Below are 16,943 nucleotides of genomic sequence, written 5' to 3' on the forward strand. Positions count from 1 at the left end.
GCTACCATCACCCTGATTATCAGGGTGTCAGGTTATATCCTGACTCTGTCAGGTTAAGGCAGTGTTTCTGTATCATTGCCTTGATCTTAATTTTCTTACTCAATTGTGATTCTGGCTTAGACTCTGTCCCTGTTTTGCTTTGAAACAGTACAAAACTCACTGTGCTCATCCCTTGTTTTCCTCCCAAAACAGGATTTCCCATCCCAAAACCTTCACGAAATGGAGAAGGAGGCTGCGAGGAAGAGGAAGGAGCCCTGGGACACCGAGGCGGGTGAGGAGGAAGTCAGTGCCCCTTTCTTCCTCTCTCCTGCTCCATCTCCCAGCCCAGCCTGGCCCCCAGCTGCAGGACAGCCCCGCTGCCGGTGCCCTCCTGCTGGGGACACACTGGGGGGATCTCCCTGCCCTTCCCTCTGGCACAGAGGCAAATCCCATCCTCTCCTTGTCCTTCCTCCCGCAGATGAGGTGCTGAGGGTGGAGAGCAGAGAGGACAAATCCCCATGGCAGAACCTTGTGGAAGACGCTGTTTTGAGTGGTTCCATGGTGCAGGAACCCAATGGGAGCTGCACGAGGAGGGGCTGCAAACGCAGATCGAGGGGATCTGAGGAGGAAAGATGCACTCTGGTCCAGGAAGGTGGACAGAGCTTCAGCCAGAGCTCAGGGCTGGTGGTCCCTGAGCAGCTTCATGATGAGGAGAAGCCCCATAAGTGCTCGGAGTGCAGGAAGAGCTTCAGGTCAAACTCCAACCTGATCCAGCACCAGAGGATCCACACTGGGGAGAAGCCCTATGAGTGTGAGGAATGTGGGAAGAGCTTTTTGTCAAATTCCAATATGATCCAGCACAAGAGGATTCACACTGGGGAGAGGCCCTACGAGTGTGGGGAATGTGGGATGAGCTTCAGGCGGATCTCCCACCTGAGCAGCCACAAGAGGATCCACACTGGGGAAAGGCCCTATGAGTGTAGGGAGTGTGGGAAGAGCTTCAGGCAGTGTGGTGCCCTGATTGTCCACCAGAAGATCCACACTGGGGAGCGACCCTACGAGTGTTCCAAGTGTGGGAAGGGGTTTCAGACTCACTCCTATCTCCTCTTGCACTATCGAGCTCATACAGATGAGAGGCCCTTCCTCTGCCCTGACTGTGGGAAGGGATTCAAGCACAACTCCTCCCTTGTCAGGCACCGGCGCATCCACGCTGGGGAGAGGCCCTACGGGTGTCCCCAGTGTGGGAAGAGCTTCACCCAGAGCTCTCACTTGACCAGACACCAACAGAGGCACCAGTAATGGAAGCCCCAAGAGTGTCCCGCCTGCAGGAAGAGCTTCGTGCTCTGCTCCAGCTCCATCCCCCACTGCAGGACTCACATTGGGCATAGGTCTGGTGCCCATGGATCACATTCCCTGTGATCCATGTTGGGAACAGACCTGGTTGCTTCTCCTTTTGGTTTGGCCCTAATTTTCCTCTGATTCATCTTTATTCTTCAAACACAGCCAAAACAGGGTTAAATTAAAGAAACTGATCAAAAATATCTGAAGTGTCACCATTTCATAGGAGTTTGAGGGGGAAATTAGGATTTAGGGACACATTCTGTGTGGAGTGCCCCTGTTGCTAAGAGGCAGGAGTTTGATCTCACCCTTCTTTGTGGGAACCCCAGGTTTGGCTGGGGTTCTCGTGTGGTGGTAGAGCTTCTCCTCCAACCCGCGTTCCCAAAGGAAAACTCCACAGTCTCTTCTTGTTCGGTCTCAAGATGTTTTATTGCTAGTTATCTAACAGATTAAGTTCTCGGTCTGCGGCCCTTTGGTCAGCGGCCCAGGCAGAGAGGCACACACTCCTGACACCCTGACTGTCTGGTGTCTTCTCCTCTCTCCCCGCCCAGGGCTGCTGCTATCTTTTATAAGATATATTACGTATAACATGTTTACAATTATTCCCCAATACCTATTACCTACGTTACCAAGTGTTTTTCTATTCTAAACCAATCTGTGAGTGCCAACATCACCAAGAACATGGAGGTAAGGAAGAAGAAAGAAGAAGGATGGGTTCAGCCCACTTTCCTCCATCTTAGAACTTCTCACCCCCATGTACAAAGTAAAAACCCCCCTGTACATGCACTAAAACCCCCCTGTACACTACCAAAAAATATTTCCCTCTACTTTGTGACTACATTTACTATACTATCTAGCACTTTGTGACTGCTTGTTCTACCTTCAAAGTTGGTAATTCATTCCATGGTTCAAACTCGAAATCACAGCTAAATCCAGCTGCCTGCTGGGGTCCAGACTGTGTCTGACCACGGCCTGGAACCTCTAAAAATGTCTGAGAGACATTTTGAGTTCCCACATCTCCCCTCCCTGTTTGAACCAAAAACACCTGCTTTGCTACTTTGTTCAAGGCCCTTCGAATACACATGAAAATGCATGGCATGACAAGCAGAAGAACTACAAGCCCTATAAGAATATATGATATTACTTTCAAAATTTCATTCCACACTGGTGAGAGATCAAAAAGGTTAAAGAAATCATCCCACCAGGACCCTGTTACTTTTTTCAGCTTGGTGATACTACTTTCTATTTGTTTTATATTTTCATGAATGGATTTTGAATGATCTGACAAGTTCATGCAGCACATCCCCTCAAATTCTTCACATCCGTGCCCATGTGACAGCAGCAAATAATCAGTTGCCGCCCTGTTTTGAAGCACTGCCTGTCTTGCACTGCTGATGTTTGTTAACATGTCACTCAGTGCAGACGAAATGGCACAACTGTGTTTACTCAACCAGCAAGCTATGTGGTCCAATTGTGTCAAGGCCACCCCCGATGCTGTTTGGGGCGAGAAAATTGCAACTGCAATTCTCCGAGCCTTGTCCCAGGTATAAACATCATCATCACAATTCGGACTATATTGATCAAGGGATCTTTTTTCCCTGCGTGTCTGCTCCTTTAAAGTTTTCAAATCAGGTGCAATCAATGAGAGTTCCCCAATGCTGCATGGACTGCCCTTGACTTTTGCAGGGATAGCAGGACAAACTCTGTCCCCGCAAATCAGAAACACTCCCTTTGGTAAAGTGGCTGGGTGTTGAAGGGATGCTTTGCTTGTCACCTTGGTGTAATTGCACCAGGATGATGCATTTTTATAAAAAGATTGATTTGGAGTGACATCTATTGTATGATTATCTGTCTTTGCCACTCCCACTGGATCAAATTTGATGCAATATTTCATTTTTGTTGACCCAAAAATGTCTAGCTCTGGAGGTTCCAGGTGAGCCACAGGAAGGTATGGTGTCCAAACATGCCATCCTTCCATAGGATCTGAAAAGGTTTTTAAAACCTTTAGAGGGATATTTTTTGGAATTGGCCACTCCTTCACTGGCACACCTACCAAACATGTTGAAAATGGTTTCCCTGGCTTTAAATGAGTCAGACAAATACTGTCCAGACCCGCTGCCTTTGCCAAAGTTTCCCACACATTTTCCCTTGGTTGTTTAATGGGAAAGTCTGTCTCATTGTCCAAAGCAACGGACAAGAGAATGAGACACATGAACACTGCCTGTCTAAACTCCATGTCCATGTCCCCAACCTTTGTGAAAAACCCTGCAATGCAGCAATATTCAAATGACACTTAATTTCCCCGAAAAACCCCAAGTCTCTGAATAATTAATTATTGTCTGACGAGACGTCTGCAGCGTCCTTGTCTGCCTCCGTCTGCGTGCTCTCTTCTTTGCTTCTCGGGTCTGTGTCCACCTGCGTCTGCACCCGAAAAGGTTTCACGTGCCTCACTGACACCCACTTCGGTCCTCGCTCTGTGGAAACACAAGCGAAACCCTTGCCCCAAGTTATTAATGTAAATGGACCTTCAATTTGTCCTGATTCCGGGTTTCTGATCAAAACCAAAGGATTTTCCCTAAACTTTGCTTGTGTACTGTTTGTAAAATGCCTAACAATTGGTGGTGTGGGCTCTGAGAAAGAACCATTTAAAAAATTCAATACATACAGAGCTTTGTTCAGCCGCATATAAGGTGTTGAACCTGCCTCTCCCCTTTTCTGTTTATCCAAAAGGGATTTCAGGGTGTGATGTGTTCTTTCAATGATTGCTTGACTTGAGGGAGAATAAGGAATACCAAAAATGTGCTTCACTCCCCATTTTTTCAGAAATTTGTCAAGCACTATGCCTGTATAAGTCGGACCATTATCTGTTTTTATTTCTTGTGGCACCCCGAGTGATGCGAAAGCTTGCAAAAAGTGTCTGCAGGCATGTTCTACGGTTTCCCCTGTATGTAATGATGCAAAAATTGCCCCTGAAAATGTGTCAACTGAAACATGGATATTTTTGAGCCTCCCAAAAGATGGGTATTTTGTAACATCAGCCTGCTAGAGCTGAAGACTCTGCAATCCCCTTGGATTGACAACTCCTGTAGACGCAGGAGGCTGCACAAGCTGACAGTCTGGACAAGCATTGATGATCTCCCTCGCCTGACTTTTGGAGAGGCGAAAGGATTCCATCAGTGCCTGTGCATTCTGATGGAAAAATGCATGGCTCAATTTTGCCTGCTCAAAAATATCCGGCAATGTCTGAGATATGGTCATTGTGAGTCTGTCTGCTTGAGCATTTCCCTCTGCTAAGAACCCTGGGAGTGATGAGTGTGCCCTGATATGTGTAACAAAATATTTGTGTTCTCTATTTTCCAAAATTGTTCTCATGCATGACAGATATGAATATAAAATTTCATTGTCAGTGTGTTTCAAAAGTGACCCCTCCAACCGTTTGACCACATTTGCAACATATGCTGAATCTGTGACCAGATTGAGAGGTTCCTGAAACAATTGAAAAACCCTGACAACTGCTGCCAATTCCACAATTTGTGGCGAACCCTGTACCATTCTTATGTCTTATTCCCACTCCCCTGTTTTTGAATTTTGCCATGTAACTACTGATTTATGAGTTTTTCCTGAACCATCGGTGAACACTGTCACCCCATCCACTGGTTCCTGGCTTATTTTTGGCTTTTCTCTGAGACTTACTTTCGCATTCAGCATCCTGTGAGCTGGAAAATGAACTGTACAAATTCCTGGATAACCTAACAAAGCAATTGCAAAATCCTGTGATTTCTGCATCGCCCATTCAAAATATACTTTTTTCAAAGGAACATGAATAACTGAGAAATCTCTGCCTGACATTGTCAACAACCTGGTTCTCGCCTTAATGATAATCTGTGCTACCATTTCTAGATCCGTAAGAATTGTTTTTGAGGGCCTGTAAGCTAAGAAAACCCACTCTATCAACAAAAGAGGGTCCATTTGAGACAAATCCCATTGGAAAATCAACCCATATAACTGTGCTGTTTCCCCCAACACTGCTAAATGAAAAGGCAATGATTCTACAAAGCGATGTGCTTGTCTCTGCTGAATCATGTCTGTGATCTTTTCAATATCCTTTTTTGCTTCAGGCGTCAGAGTTCTGGGAGATTTGATGTTATTGTCCCCTCTCAAAAGATCAAGCAACGACGAGATGTCATCATTGGTGATTCCCAGGATCGGTCTCATCCAGTTGATCTCCCCCAAAAGCTGTTGCAAGTCCTGGAGATTGGTGACCTTTGTGTTGACTTTCAATTTCTGTGGCCTTATTGTTTGTTTCATGATCTTCCACCCCAGGTATTTCCAAGGTGCAATTTCCTGTATTTTTGGTGTACTAATTTCCAGTCCTGCTTTTTGCACCTGCGCAATCATACAGTCACGAATTTCTTGCACCTCTTGTTTTGTTGGTGCTGCAATGAGCAAATCATCCATATAATGGATAATTTTTGCTTTTGGATGTTTTTCTCGTGCTGGATGCAAGGCTTGGGCCACGTACCATTGGCAAATGCTTGGAGAGTTTTTGAGTCCCTGAGGAAGAACCGTCCAGTGGTATCTCTGCAAAGGTTCTTCTCTGTTGATGCTTGGGACAGAAAATGCAAAGCGTGAAGCATCATCTGGATGAAGTGGAATGCTGAAAAAACAGTCCTTGAGATCAATGATCACAAGCGACCAGTCCCTCTGGATCATCGAGAGAGATGGAAGCCCAAGCTGCAGTGGCCCCATGTCCTGATGACCTCGTTGATTTTCCTGAGATCATGAAGCAGTCTCCAAGACCCTGAAGTTTTCTTGTGAATGACAAACACTGGGGAATTCCATGGGCTGTCTGTTGGTTTGATGTGTCCCTTCTGCAGCTGTTCCTGGACCAACTTTTTCAATGCACTCAATTTTTTCCGCTCTAGGGGCCACTGATCCACCCAAACAGGATCATTTGTTTTCCAGGTCAGTTTCAAAGTGCCACAGTGACCCCTGTTAAAAATCCAATTCTAATTTCAGTCCCCATTGTGCCAAAAGGTCCCTTCCCCATACTGTGATGGGCTTTTGCACGATGAAAGGACGGATAACTGCTGTCTTTTTTCCTGGGCCTGTGACAACAATTGCATTCTCACTCTGCATGCATAGGGAACTCCCCCCTATGCCTGTGAGAGAACCCAAAGGTGCAACCAAGTCCCATTCCCGAGGCCAAAAAATGTATGAAATAACTGTAACATCCGCTCCTGTGTCAAGCATCCCTGTAATAGCAATTGTCTTCTCGTTACAAGTCAACTGACAAGTAACAATGGGCCGATCCCGGCTCAAATGTTTCACCCAAGATGCATGCACCTCTGCTTGATCACCAGGAAAAGAGTCCCGTTTGTTGAACACCGGCATGGCTTGCCTTTCTGGATGAGATGGCAAAGCCATGGCTCGAGCAATCGGTGTGTTTTGTGGAATTGTCAGAGGTGGTCGCAAGGCTTTTGCCGTGACCATCAACTCCTCATTATGGTTTGCTGAAATCAAAGATGGATAAACAACAAGTCCAAGGATACTGCTCCTGTCCCTGGCCATTATTAAAAAGTCCTGCCTTTTCCAAGAAGTCCCTGTGACACCTGTAGGTATCACTGCATGGCTATTGTCCAAAAGACACGTCAATTTGGAGGTTGCCAAGATGCATTGGAATCCGGGTGGTACCAAGTCTGGGTCGCTGGGGATTTTGGAGATTGCTCTGCTGAGGGGTTCTGTTTGTTGCTCCCCGAGGATTGTCCCTGCTGGTTCTGTGTCACTGCCAGGATTTGTGTCTGAGAGCGCTAGCGTTGATTCGCGCTTTTTCCCGTTTCCCGGAATAGGAAGAAGTTTCCCATCCATATCTGTCTGTGAGTGACACTCACTTGTGAGATGTTTCCCTCTCCTGCATCGAGGGCAAAGGTCTGGTGGTTTGTTGGGCTTTGCAAGTTGTGGGAAGTTCCTTTTAATATGTCCTTTTGCCCCACACCCAAAGCACTGTCTCTCTGCATTGGAGTTGCCCTTTGTATAATTTGCAAGAGCTTCCCTAACACGTTTTTCAATTTGATCCCCCAAGTGTTCCTCCATGATGGAAGCAACATGTTGTGGTGTCCCCACCTTGCTGCAAGCCTTGATCATGTCTGCCAAGGTGGCCTGGTGCGCATCATTCTGATGATCCATCTGCACTCTGGATTGGCATTGGAGAACACGAGGCTTTTGACCAGGTGTGGTTTTGCTCCCTCCTCGGTCACCTGCCGCTCCACCGCCTGAGAAAGACGATCCACGAATGAAGAAAACGGCTCCAAAGGACCCTGTTTGATCTCGGTGTAGATGGTGTCCTGGACCCCCACTGGAGCAATCTGAAGAATCGCCCTCCATGCTGCCTCTTTGATGTCGCTGAGCACGTGATGCAGGAGTCTCACTGCCTGTTGAGTTGGATCGTCCTCAGGAGGATCACCAGCAAGCTGCGCCATGGTGAGGTTCGCATTCGGCCCGCCCTGGTATCTGGCTCTCAGCTCCTCCAGGGATCTCCTCCACACCTTCTGCCACACAAGAGCTTGGGTGTCTGTAAGAACTGATGTTGCAAGATATTTAGGATCGTATGGTGTTAAATCATACATGCCAAAAATGCTTTTTAACATCTGCTTGAAATATGGTGATGACAACCCATTGTCCCTAATGGCCTTAGCTAAATCTTTGATTGCTCCACGGTCCAGGCGTTCCCATCTCGGGTTTTGGCCCTGAGCGTCATAGCTCACCGGCATTATTATGTTTCCCGAGCCCTGCAATAAACCTTTCTCTTTCTCCAACTCTGCTTGAATGTCCTGCCAGTCCACTTTTGCGCTCTGCAAAGCTGTAAATTCAGTGGGTACTTGCCTGTAGAGTGGAGTCATCTGTTGTGGCTGCAGCTCTGGTGCAGCAGCACTCACCGATACTAACGGTGTCTGCAGCATCTGCGAAGATGAAGGCTGGAAGTCTCTGGAGAAAAGTGAAGCATCTGCTGTGGAGGAGAACACACGACTGCCTTGCATTATTTGGAAAATTTTTGGAAGATGAACCAACAGTTCTGGCTGTCACTCCAAGGCTGTGCTTAAATATTGTAAAAGAAATTCAACAACCCCCTTTGATATTAAAATTGACTCTCCGTGCCCCGAAAGTTTGGCAGACCTTGATTTTGGAATTGTCCAAGATGGGACACCCTCCGAAGCGGTGATGCGTATTGTTTCCTCCCGTTGCTGCGCCTCAGCAGAAGTGTCCTGAGTCCCGCACTGTTCCGGTGTCAGTGGAGGTTCCTGCTGCCGTGCAGATGTGACCTTTTTCACCCTGGAGTTTTTCTTATAAGAAACTGGAAAAAAGTCCTGCAATGTCACAGTCCCACCACTGGGTGGCGCAGTGCCTTGACCGGCCGAGTTCTGCGAAGCCTGTTGCAATGTTGTGGTTCCGCCGCTAGATGGCGCTGCCGCCTGACCAGCTGAGGTCAGAACCGCACTCTGCTCTTCAATCTGCACTTCGATAAACATTTGAGCATCTCTTCTGTCAACTGATTTACATTTGCAAATCCCGCACTAATTCCCGATAAACCTTTGAGCATTTCTCCTAATAACTGATTCACGTTTGCAATCCCTGCAGTTGGTGAAACTGACTCTTGTTGTAATAACTGTTCAAATTTGGTCATGTCAGAAGCCGACAGGGGTTGGCCATGGGCTTGGGCTGTCTGTTGCCATGGGAACTGTGACGGAACGGTGCCCTGAGGAATGTTTACCTCCTGGCCACCCTCCATCCCTGCCTGCGTCATCTCAGGGGAGTGAACGCTCCTGCTTCGAACCTGGCTATGCTTTGGCCTCTCTCTGCCCCGCACCGCCTCTGAATCAGAGCCACTGCCGTCTCCCCCAAGACTGACGTATCCACCCTCCTGTTCCCATTCCAGCCCCGATGTCTCCGTCTCACTTTGCCCTGGCTCCATGCCAGCACCCACAGCCTGCGCACGCCGGCTCCGCCCCCTGTGTGCCCGTCCCGCGCGTTCAAAATGTGAGAAATCCCCTCCACCCGTGGCTGTCGGGTTTTGCTCGACCTTCGCACACGTGCCCGCCGCCTGAGCTGCAGCGAGGAACGCCTCCCGCTGTCCCTCTGCCGCTTCCTCAGCAGCCCTGGCTGCCGCGGTCAGGGAGCTAAGTTCCCACGCCCTTTGGGCGGCCACTTCTGTGGCCTCACGGATTCTCGACACCGAACGCGTCCCCGGGCGCTCCGAGCGTACCACCGCCGCACTCGCATCCCCCGCTTTCGCCCCGATCCGTCCCGCCCCCGCCGCTCCCCCCGGCCTCACTTTCTGCGTGGGCTGTTTTGAACTCCCAGCCCGCGCAGATGTGGAGGCGCTTTCCTCTCCCTCCTCCCCCTGCTCTGCACTCACGTTCGCATCCTCCCCCACCGGAGCTGCTGCCGCCGCCGCTGCCGCCCCACCGTGGGTTTGGATTTGGGCAATGCCTTCCTCCCACTGAGGGTCGCGGCTGTGCCTGGCTCGCCTGCCTCTGTCTGGGGAATTTCTGCATCGGAGGAGCTTAGGGACTCTTGGGAAACTGAGGAACAGTGAGAACCCGGGGACACGGGACGCGATGGGGTATCATTTCCCTGATGTTCCACAGGAAGCAATCCTGCCTGTCCTGTGTCTGTGGTGAGAGGGGATGTCCCAAGCTGCTGGCTGGACTGTCCCCCGCTCTGTTTGTCACCAGGAGCCGTAGCTGCCTGGCTTGAGCTGCCGCGTTGTGAGAGTGACTCTAAAACTGTTCTTGCTGAAGATAAAAGTTTTGCAGCAAGCTTATAATTTTTTATAGCCTGATAATATAATTGCTTATTAATTTCCTGCCAAAAATTTGGCTCATACAATAAATCTGGATCTGAGTGTGGGAAGTTACACCTCACCCATAATAATAAATCTTTCAGCTCCTTTTGAGCAATCTCCACCGGATGGGCAGAGATGATGCCCTGGAAGGCAGATACTATTTCTTTTTCCTCTTGGGAGAATTCCCCCCCCATGTTCTTAATTTTGACCGTTCTCACCAAAAGCTGTGTCGGCCCGAGGTCAGTCTGGAGATGGCACTGATCACCATCCAGCAGGTCACAGGTGAGAGATCCCAGGCGCGCTTCTGGGTCGTCTCCTCCCTGGAAATTCCCCGAGACGAGTTGTTTCGGTGAAGGTCAGGTTCTTATCTCGAGCTGTCTGCTCCCTCTCTTCTTGGAATATGCAGCGAGTGTGTGTGCTCTGCTCTTCTTTTTTTTTTTCTTCTCCGCTGATGAAGGTTGGAGGTTACTTGATATTTCTTTTCGTTCTTCTTGCTGATGCCTGCACAGGGACGCCAGATGTGAGAACCCCGAGTTTGGTTTGGGGTCTCATATGGTGGTAAAGCTTCTCCTCCAACCTGTGTTCCCAAAGAAAAACTCCGCAGCCTCTTCTTGTTCGGTCTCAAGACAATTTATTGCTAGTTATCTAACAGATTAGGTTCTCGGGCTGCGGCCCTTTGGTCAGCAGCCCAGGCAGAGAAGCACATGCTCCTGACACCCTGACTGTCTGGTGTCTTCTTCTTCTCTCCCCCGCCCAGGGCTGCTGCTATTTTTTATAAGATATATTACCTATAACATGTTTACAGTTATTCCCCGATACCTACTTACCTATATTACAAAGTGCTTTTCTACTCTAAACCAACCTGTGAGTGCCAACATCACCAAGAACATGGAGGCAAGGAAGAAGGAGGAAGAACAGGATCAGCCCACTTTCGTCCATCTTAGAACTTCTGACCCCCATGTACAAAGTAAAAACCCCCCTGTACAAGTGTTAAAACCCCCCTGTACAATACTAAAAAAAAATTCCCCTCTGCTTTCTAACTACTTTTACTATACTATCTAACCCTTTGTGACTGCTTGTTCCACCTCAAAGGTTGGTAATTCATTCCATGGTTCAAACTAAAAATCACAATTGTTCCCAGCTGCCTGCTGGGGTCTAGACTGTCTCTGACCAAGGCCTGGAACCTCTAAAAATGTCTGAGAGACATTTTGAGTTCCCACAACCTGAGAGCCTTTGGCAGTCCCTGCCCTCAGTGGAGCCCAGTGATGCTCCAAGGGACTTGGAATTTTGCTTCTGACTCCTTGAGCAGCTTCTTCAGCCTTCTCTCAGTGCCTGAGTGTTCCGGACTCAGTCCCAAAACCACGGTGGGGATCATCAAAATACAGAAAGCCCTCAGGGGCGCTTTGTCTTCATTCAATGGTCTGCAAATCTCCAGGGCTTGTGCAGCTGATTGGAGTCAGTCTGCAGTTCTGTTAAGGAGGAAGATTTCCAAGTGCACGTCATGACCTTTTATTCTTCAATCAAATTAGTGGGGTTTTTTATTTCCCAGTTTGGAGAAGAGCGGATAGAAGCATTCCCCAGGTGATCTTGACACTGAAGTTCTCCTTAGGAGGTCTAGACATGTAGAAGAATGAGCCCCGTGAGGGCTGACCCTGTTTGGACAAGCTGCTCCTCACCCCCAGCCTCACCATGTATGACATCGCCCACCTGGCACTGACATCCCTGTGCCCTGCAGCAGAACCTTGTCCCTGAGCTCTGCAGCTCCATGTCCCAGCCCATTGCACCGTGTCCCACCTGCTCTCCTCAGGGCTCTGCCTGCACACAGGCCCAGGAGAAGTTTTCCTCTTGGGAAAGAAAGAACGGAAAAGCCTGAGCAGGTTTCCTGAACAACAAACCCCACTCAGGAACCACCTGCTCAGTACAGGCTGCCTGGAATGGTGTCACCTTTCTACAAGGCACAGTGTGACCAGAAATGACCTCTGGAATCAGAATTGTCTGAGTCTCCCAGCTGAATTCTCTGTCCCAGCCCTTTCCCTGGATCTCTGTTGCAGATGGAAGCTGCTGGTGCCATCCTCACCTTTAACCTCTCTTTGGAAGGCAAATAGATGTTTGCAGCTGTGTTAAGCAGGATTTTCTCAATCTTTCTATAAATCTTTTGTGCTCCCCATGGAACGAAGGGGCCATTTTGGCACTGAGTGGGTGACGTGGAAGCAATAAGTCAATTGTGACGCTGGGGTCCCATGGAACCAAGGGGCCATGGTGACACAGCAGGGCCATGTGGATCCAGTGGCCCATTGTGACACTGTGAATCCAAGGAGACCATGGAGACACCCCCAGAACCTCATGGAACCAAGGAGTCCATGGTGACCCAGTGGGGCTGCATGGAGCCAATGGTCCATGGTGACACTGCCCATCCAAGGAGGCCGTTTGGACACTGCAGAAGCTCATGGGACGAGGTAAGTAATTGTGATACTGAAGAACTTCATGACACCAAATATCCATGGGGACACAGCAGGGCATCATGGAACCCAGGAACTACTGTTGGCAGTGTGGAAACTCCTGGAACCAGGGGCTGTTGTGGCACTGCAGCACCAACACAGCTGCTGCACCTTGTCCCCTGTCCTGCACAGCTCCTTGGGAGGCACAGCAGGAGCAGCACCCTGGGAGCCTCGGGAATGCACCTCTGGGATCCATGGCACACACTCCCAGGGCCTGGAATTCCAGTTCCCAGCCAGGAAAAGATGTTCCTGCCCTTGAAGGAAAAGCTCTTATGAAGGAGCCAAAAGCCAAGTAGAGCAGGATCCTACAGTGACATTTCACTGCCAGCCTTCCTAACTTCACCCATGGTTGTCGTAGCTCATGGATTGGGAATGAAATCAGGACAGGGTCTTTGGTGGGAGCTGCCCTGGGTCAAAGGAGACACTGAGAGAGAAACAGAGCAGGCAAAGGAAGGCAGGAGAGAAAGGAGGTGTTTTAGTTTGGAAAGACAGGTGTCTTCTAAGGAAGGCAGGAGCCTCCCCTGAAATGGAAAAATGTAGAATCTTTCAGAATTGTTATAAATTTGAAATTAAGGGGGCCTGTCAGGTAAAAAAATATGGGAGCAGGAATAACAGTTTTTTATTAGGGAAGAAAATAGAACTATAAAATAAACAATGCAGTAAACTAAAACAACAATGACAGAGTGAGAATACAATGTGACTCCCTGTTGGACAGGGTGTTGGCTGGAGTCCAATGGGAACTGTGGGTGCAGTCCTCCAGGAGTGTTAGGTGTGGTTCTGTTGGAGAAGTGATCCTGTAGGAATGGGTGTCTTCTTCTGAAGAGGAAGAGGCAGCTGTTCCTCTGAGAAATCCAGCCCAGAAAAAGCTGTGTTGGTGGGCCAGAATCTCAAGACTAGATGCAGGTAGGAATGCTTGGCTCCTCCCTCTGGGCGGAACATCTCACAATGGGATGTTACAGTTCTTATCAGTCATGCAGTGACATTCAATAGCCCATTATCAGCAGATGTCTCCCCTGAGGGAGGATTGACTGTGGAAGAGATAAGGAAAAACTGCCCACTTAACACAGGACAACTGCCATACAGATGGCAAATAGAACACATCTTGCTTTTCAGTCAGGGACAGGAGGACACAAACACAATCAGCTGAGAAGGCAGCACTCTGAAAAGCAAACCAGAACTGACAGAAAATGAATGGGACAGAAATCAGTAATCCTGAAAGTTTTATTTATTATCAAAATAAATGACACCCACCCGTCCCCACACAATCCTGATCCCACACCCTCAAATTTGGATCTCACTTCTCCCAATCACCTTCCAACCCCATCTCATCCTGGAGGCTGAGGAATTGAGTAATTTTGGCATGGGAGTGAGGTGGGAACCAGCCATTTTGAGGTGGGATTGAGTCATTTTCGGGTGACAGACAAATCCACCTTGGCTTTTAGAGCGCAAAAATATGGAGAATACTCCCAGATAACCCCCAAGAACCCACAAATCCTCCAGAATATGTTCCCAAACAGTAAATTCCACCTCAAATACCTCTTAAATGGTGGGACTTTTGACATCTCTGGTCAATACTCTTTTTAGTCATTTTTCAGGTGTTTTTAAGTGATAAAGACAAATCAGAAGAAAATTAGGGCCAAACCAAAACCCAAGACCCCTTGAGCATCCCCTGAGCACTGGACAAAACATTCAGCAGAAATCAAATTTAACCCTCTATAAAATGCCTTGAGGAAGTTTTGCTCTTCCCACAAGTCACTTCTGATGGAAACACAAACAAATCCCAAATATTAATAGACCAACAACAGAAGCAATTCTGTGGTAATTCCAAATTTCATGAGTTCCAGCACAGCTCCAGCTCAGATGCTGGCAGGTTCCAAAAAACAAAACATTGAAATTTGTCCCAGTACAGATTATTAAAAGGAAGGGAACAGTCTGTGTGGCTGTCACAAAGGTGACAGGGATGAAGAAAATAATGATTCTCCCCCCAATCTTGTGAATTCAGGAGTTATTTCGGAATAACTTGAGCTGGGCTTCTTGTAGGACTTTAGTAGCCTTGTGTTCCTCACCTTGGGGTGAATGATCCTTGTCAGTCTCGCTGGTATCATTTGTTCCCTTTCCTCCAGTGATTTTAACAGACTTTTCAAAGCAGGAAAACAAAATATTTTCTTTACCCTGGCCACCCACAGCTTCCACTTTCCTCATAAGTTCTCCCAAAAGTTGCTCAGAGGAAGCTGCATCGAAGTTTCCAAGAGTTCCTTCGGAAAGAAGCAGAACCTCTGCAGAGGAGGGAACCAGGCTGTTGTCAAAGACACTTGGGGTCAGCCAACAGTGCCCTGAACTCACTGTGCAAAGTAATGCAGTTTGGTTAATAAAATTGTTAGAGAGATGCCCCTGCCCCAAATAAGGTGCTAACAACACCAAATCCAAAGTGAATTTTACTGACCAGTAAATGTGAGGTAGAGAGAGATGGAAAGGAAGAGAGAAGGGGAGAAAGCAAGGGAGTGACAGGGACAGAGATCTCCCCTGGTGCAGGGCAAGTGTGACATTGTCCCCTGTGTGAGTGGCCTTCCCAGGGTGGGGGTTTTACACCTGAGCCAGTTTGGGTAAGGGGGGTGGTGTTCACCCCCCACCCCGAGTAGGGATTGCCTCACTGTTTCAGGTTACAGTGTCAGATGTAACCAAAAGTGTTTTCAGTCACCATCTCCATAAACTGTTATCAACAGGTGGGGCAGTGTTCTTTATCTCTTCCATGGCTCAGCCCTGATAACGCCCTCCAGGGTCCATCTTCTCTTAATGGGCCATTGAGTGTCACTGCAGCACTGATAAAATTACATCATCCCATTGTGGGATGCTCCGCCCAGGGGGAGGAACCAAGCATTCCTGCCTGGATATAATCTCACCCTTGCAACACCACGATCACCTTGCCTACTGCATTCCCAGAGGACAAGAGCTCCATAACCACCACTGGATCTTCAGAGGAAGACCAGACCCTTCTACAGGATCGCCACTTTGACAGAATCACATTCATCACTCCAGCTGGACTGCAGCCACCATTTCATCAGACTGCTACCACCACCCTGACCAGCGGGGTGTCAGGTTATATCCTGACTCTGTGAGTTTAAACCAGTGTTTCTGCATCATTGCCTTGATCTTAATTATCTTATTCGATTGTCCTTCTGGCTTAGACTGTCCCCCTGGTTTGCCTTCCAACCAGTAACAAACTCACTGTGCTCATCCCTTGTTTACCTCCCAAAACAGGATTTCCCATACCCAAACATTCACCAGATGGAGGAGAAGGTTGCAAGGAAAAGGAAGATGCCCTGGGACACCGAGGCAGGTGAGGAGGAAGTCAGTGCCCCTTTCCCCCTCTCTCCTGCCCCATCTCCCAGCTCAGCCTGGCTCCCAGCTGCAGGACAGCCCCACTGCCGTTGCCCTCCTGCTGGGGACGCACTGTGGGAGATCTCCTTGCCATTCCATCTGGCACGGAGGCAAATCCCACCTACTCCTTGTCCTTCCTCCCCCAGACAAAGAGAAGAAGATAAAGACCAGGGAGGATAAATCTCCGCAGCAGAACCTCTTGGAAGAGGCCATTTTGAGCAGCTCCATGGTGCAGTAATACAACAGTGAGGAAAAGCCCCAGAGATGCCACAGGAGGAGGGGCTGCAATGCCAGCCCAGGGTGTTCTGAGGAGGAAAGTCCCACTCTGTGCCGGGAAGGTGGGCAGAGATTCAGCCAGAGCTCGGAGCTGGTGGTGCCTGAGCAGCATCATGATGGGGAGAAGCCCTACAAGTGCTTGGAGTGTGGGAAGAGCTTCAGGAGGAGCAACAACCTGATCCACCACCGGATGATCCACACTGGGGAATGGGCCTACGAGTGTGGGGAGTGTGGGAAGAGCTTCAGGAGGAGCAACAACCTGATCCACCACCAAGTGTGAGCAATGTGGGAAGGGCTTCAGCCAGAGGTCCAACCTCATCATCCACCAAATGATCCACACTGGGGAGAGGCCCTATGAGTGTCCTGAGTGTCAGAAAAAGTTTAAGACCAGCTCTAATCTCCTCTGCCATCAGCGGATTCACATGGATGAGAGGCCCTTCCGCTGCCCCGAGTGCGGGAAGGGCTTAAAGTACAACTCCTCCCTTGTCAAGCACCGGCGCATCCACACTGGGGAGAGGCCCTACGAGTGTCCCCGGTGTGGGAAGAGCTTCAGCCAGAGCTCTCACTTGACCAAACACCAACGGAGGCACTAGTAAGGGAAGCCCGGTGAGTCCCCCAACTGCATGAAGAGC

At 48.9% G+C, this 16,943-nt stretch overlaps 1 pseudogene; it reads left to right on the forward strand.

Moving 5' to 3' along the window:
- The first annotated feature begins 537 nt into the window (after window positions 1-537).
- Window positions 538-16,943, forward strand: part of LOC110483738 (uncharacterized) — a 65,666-nt pseudogene continuing 49,260 nt past the window's right edge.

Source organism: Lonchura striata, chromosome 36 (genome assembly GCF_050655825.1).
Source record: "Lonchura striata isolate lonStrDom1 chromosome 36, ASM5065582v1, whole genome shotgun sequence".
NCBI lineage: Eukaryota > Metazoa > Chordata > Aves > Passeriformes > Estrildidae > Lonchura > Lonchura striata.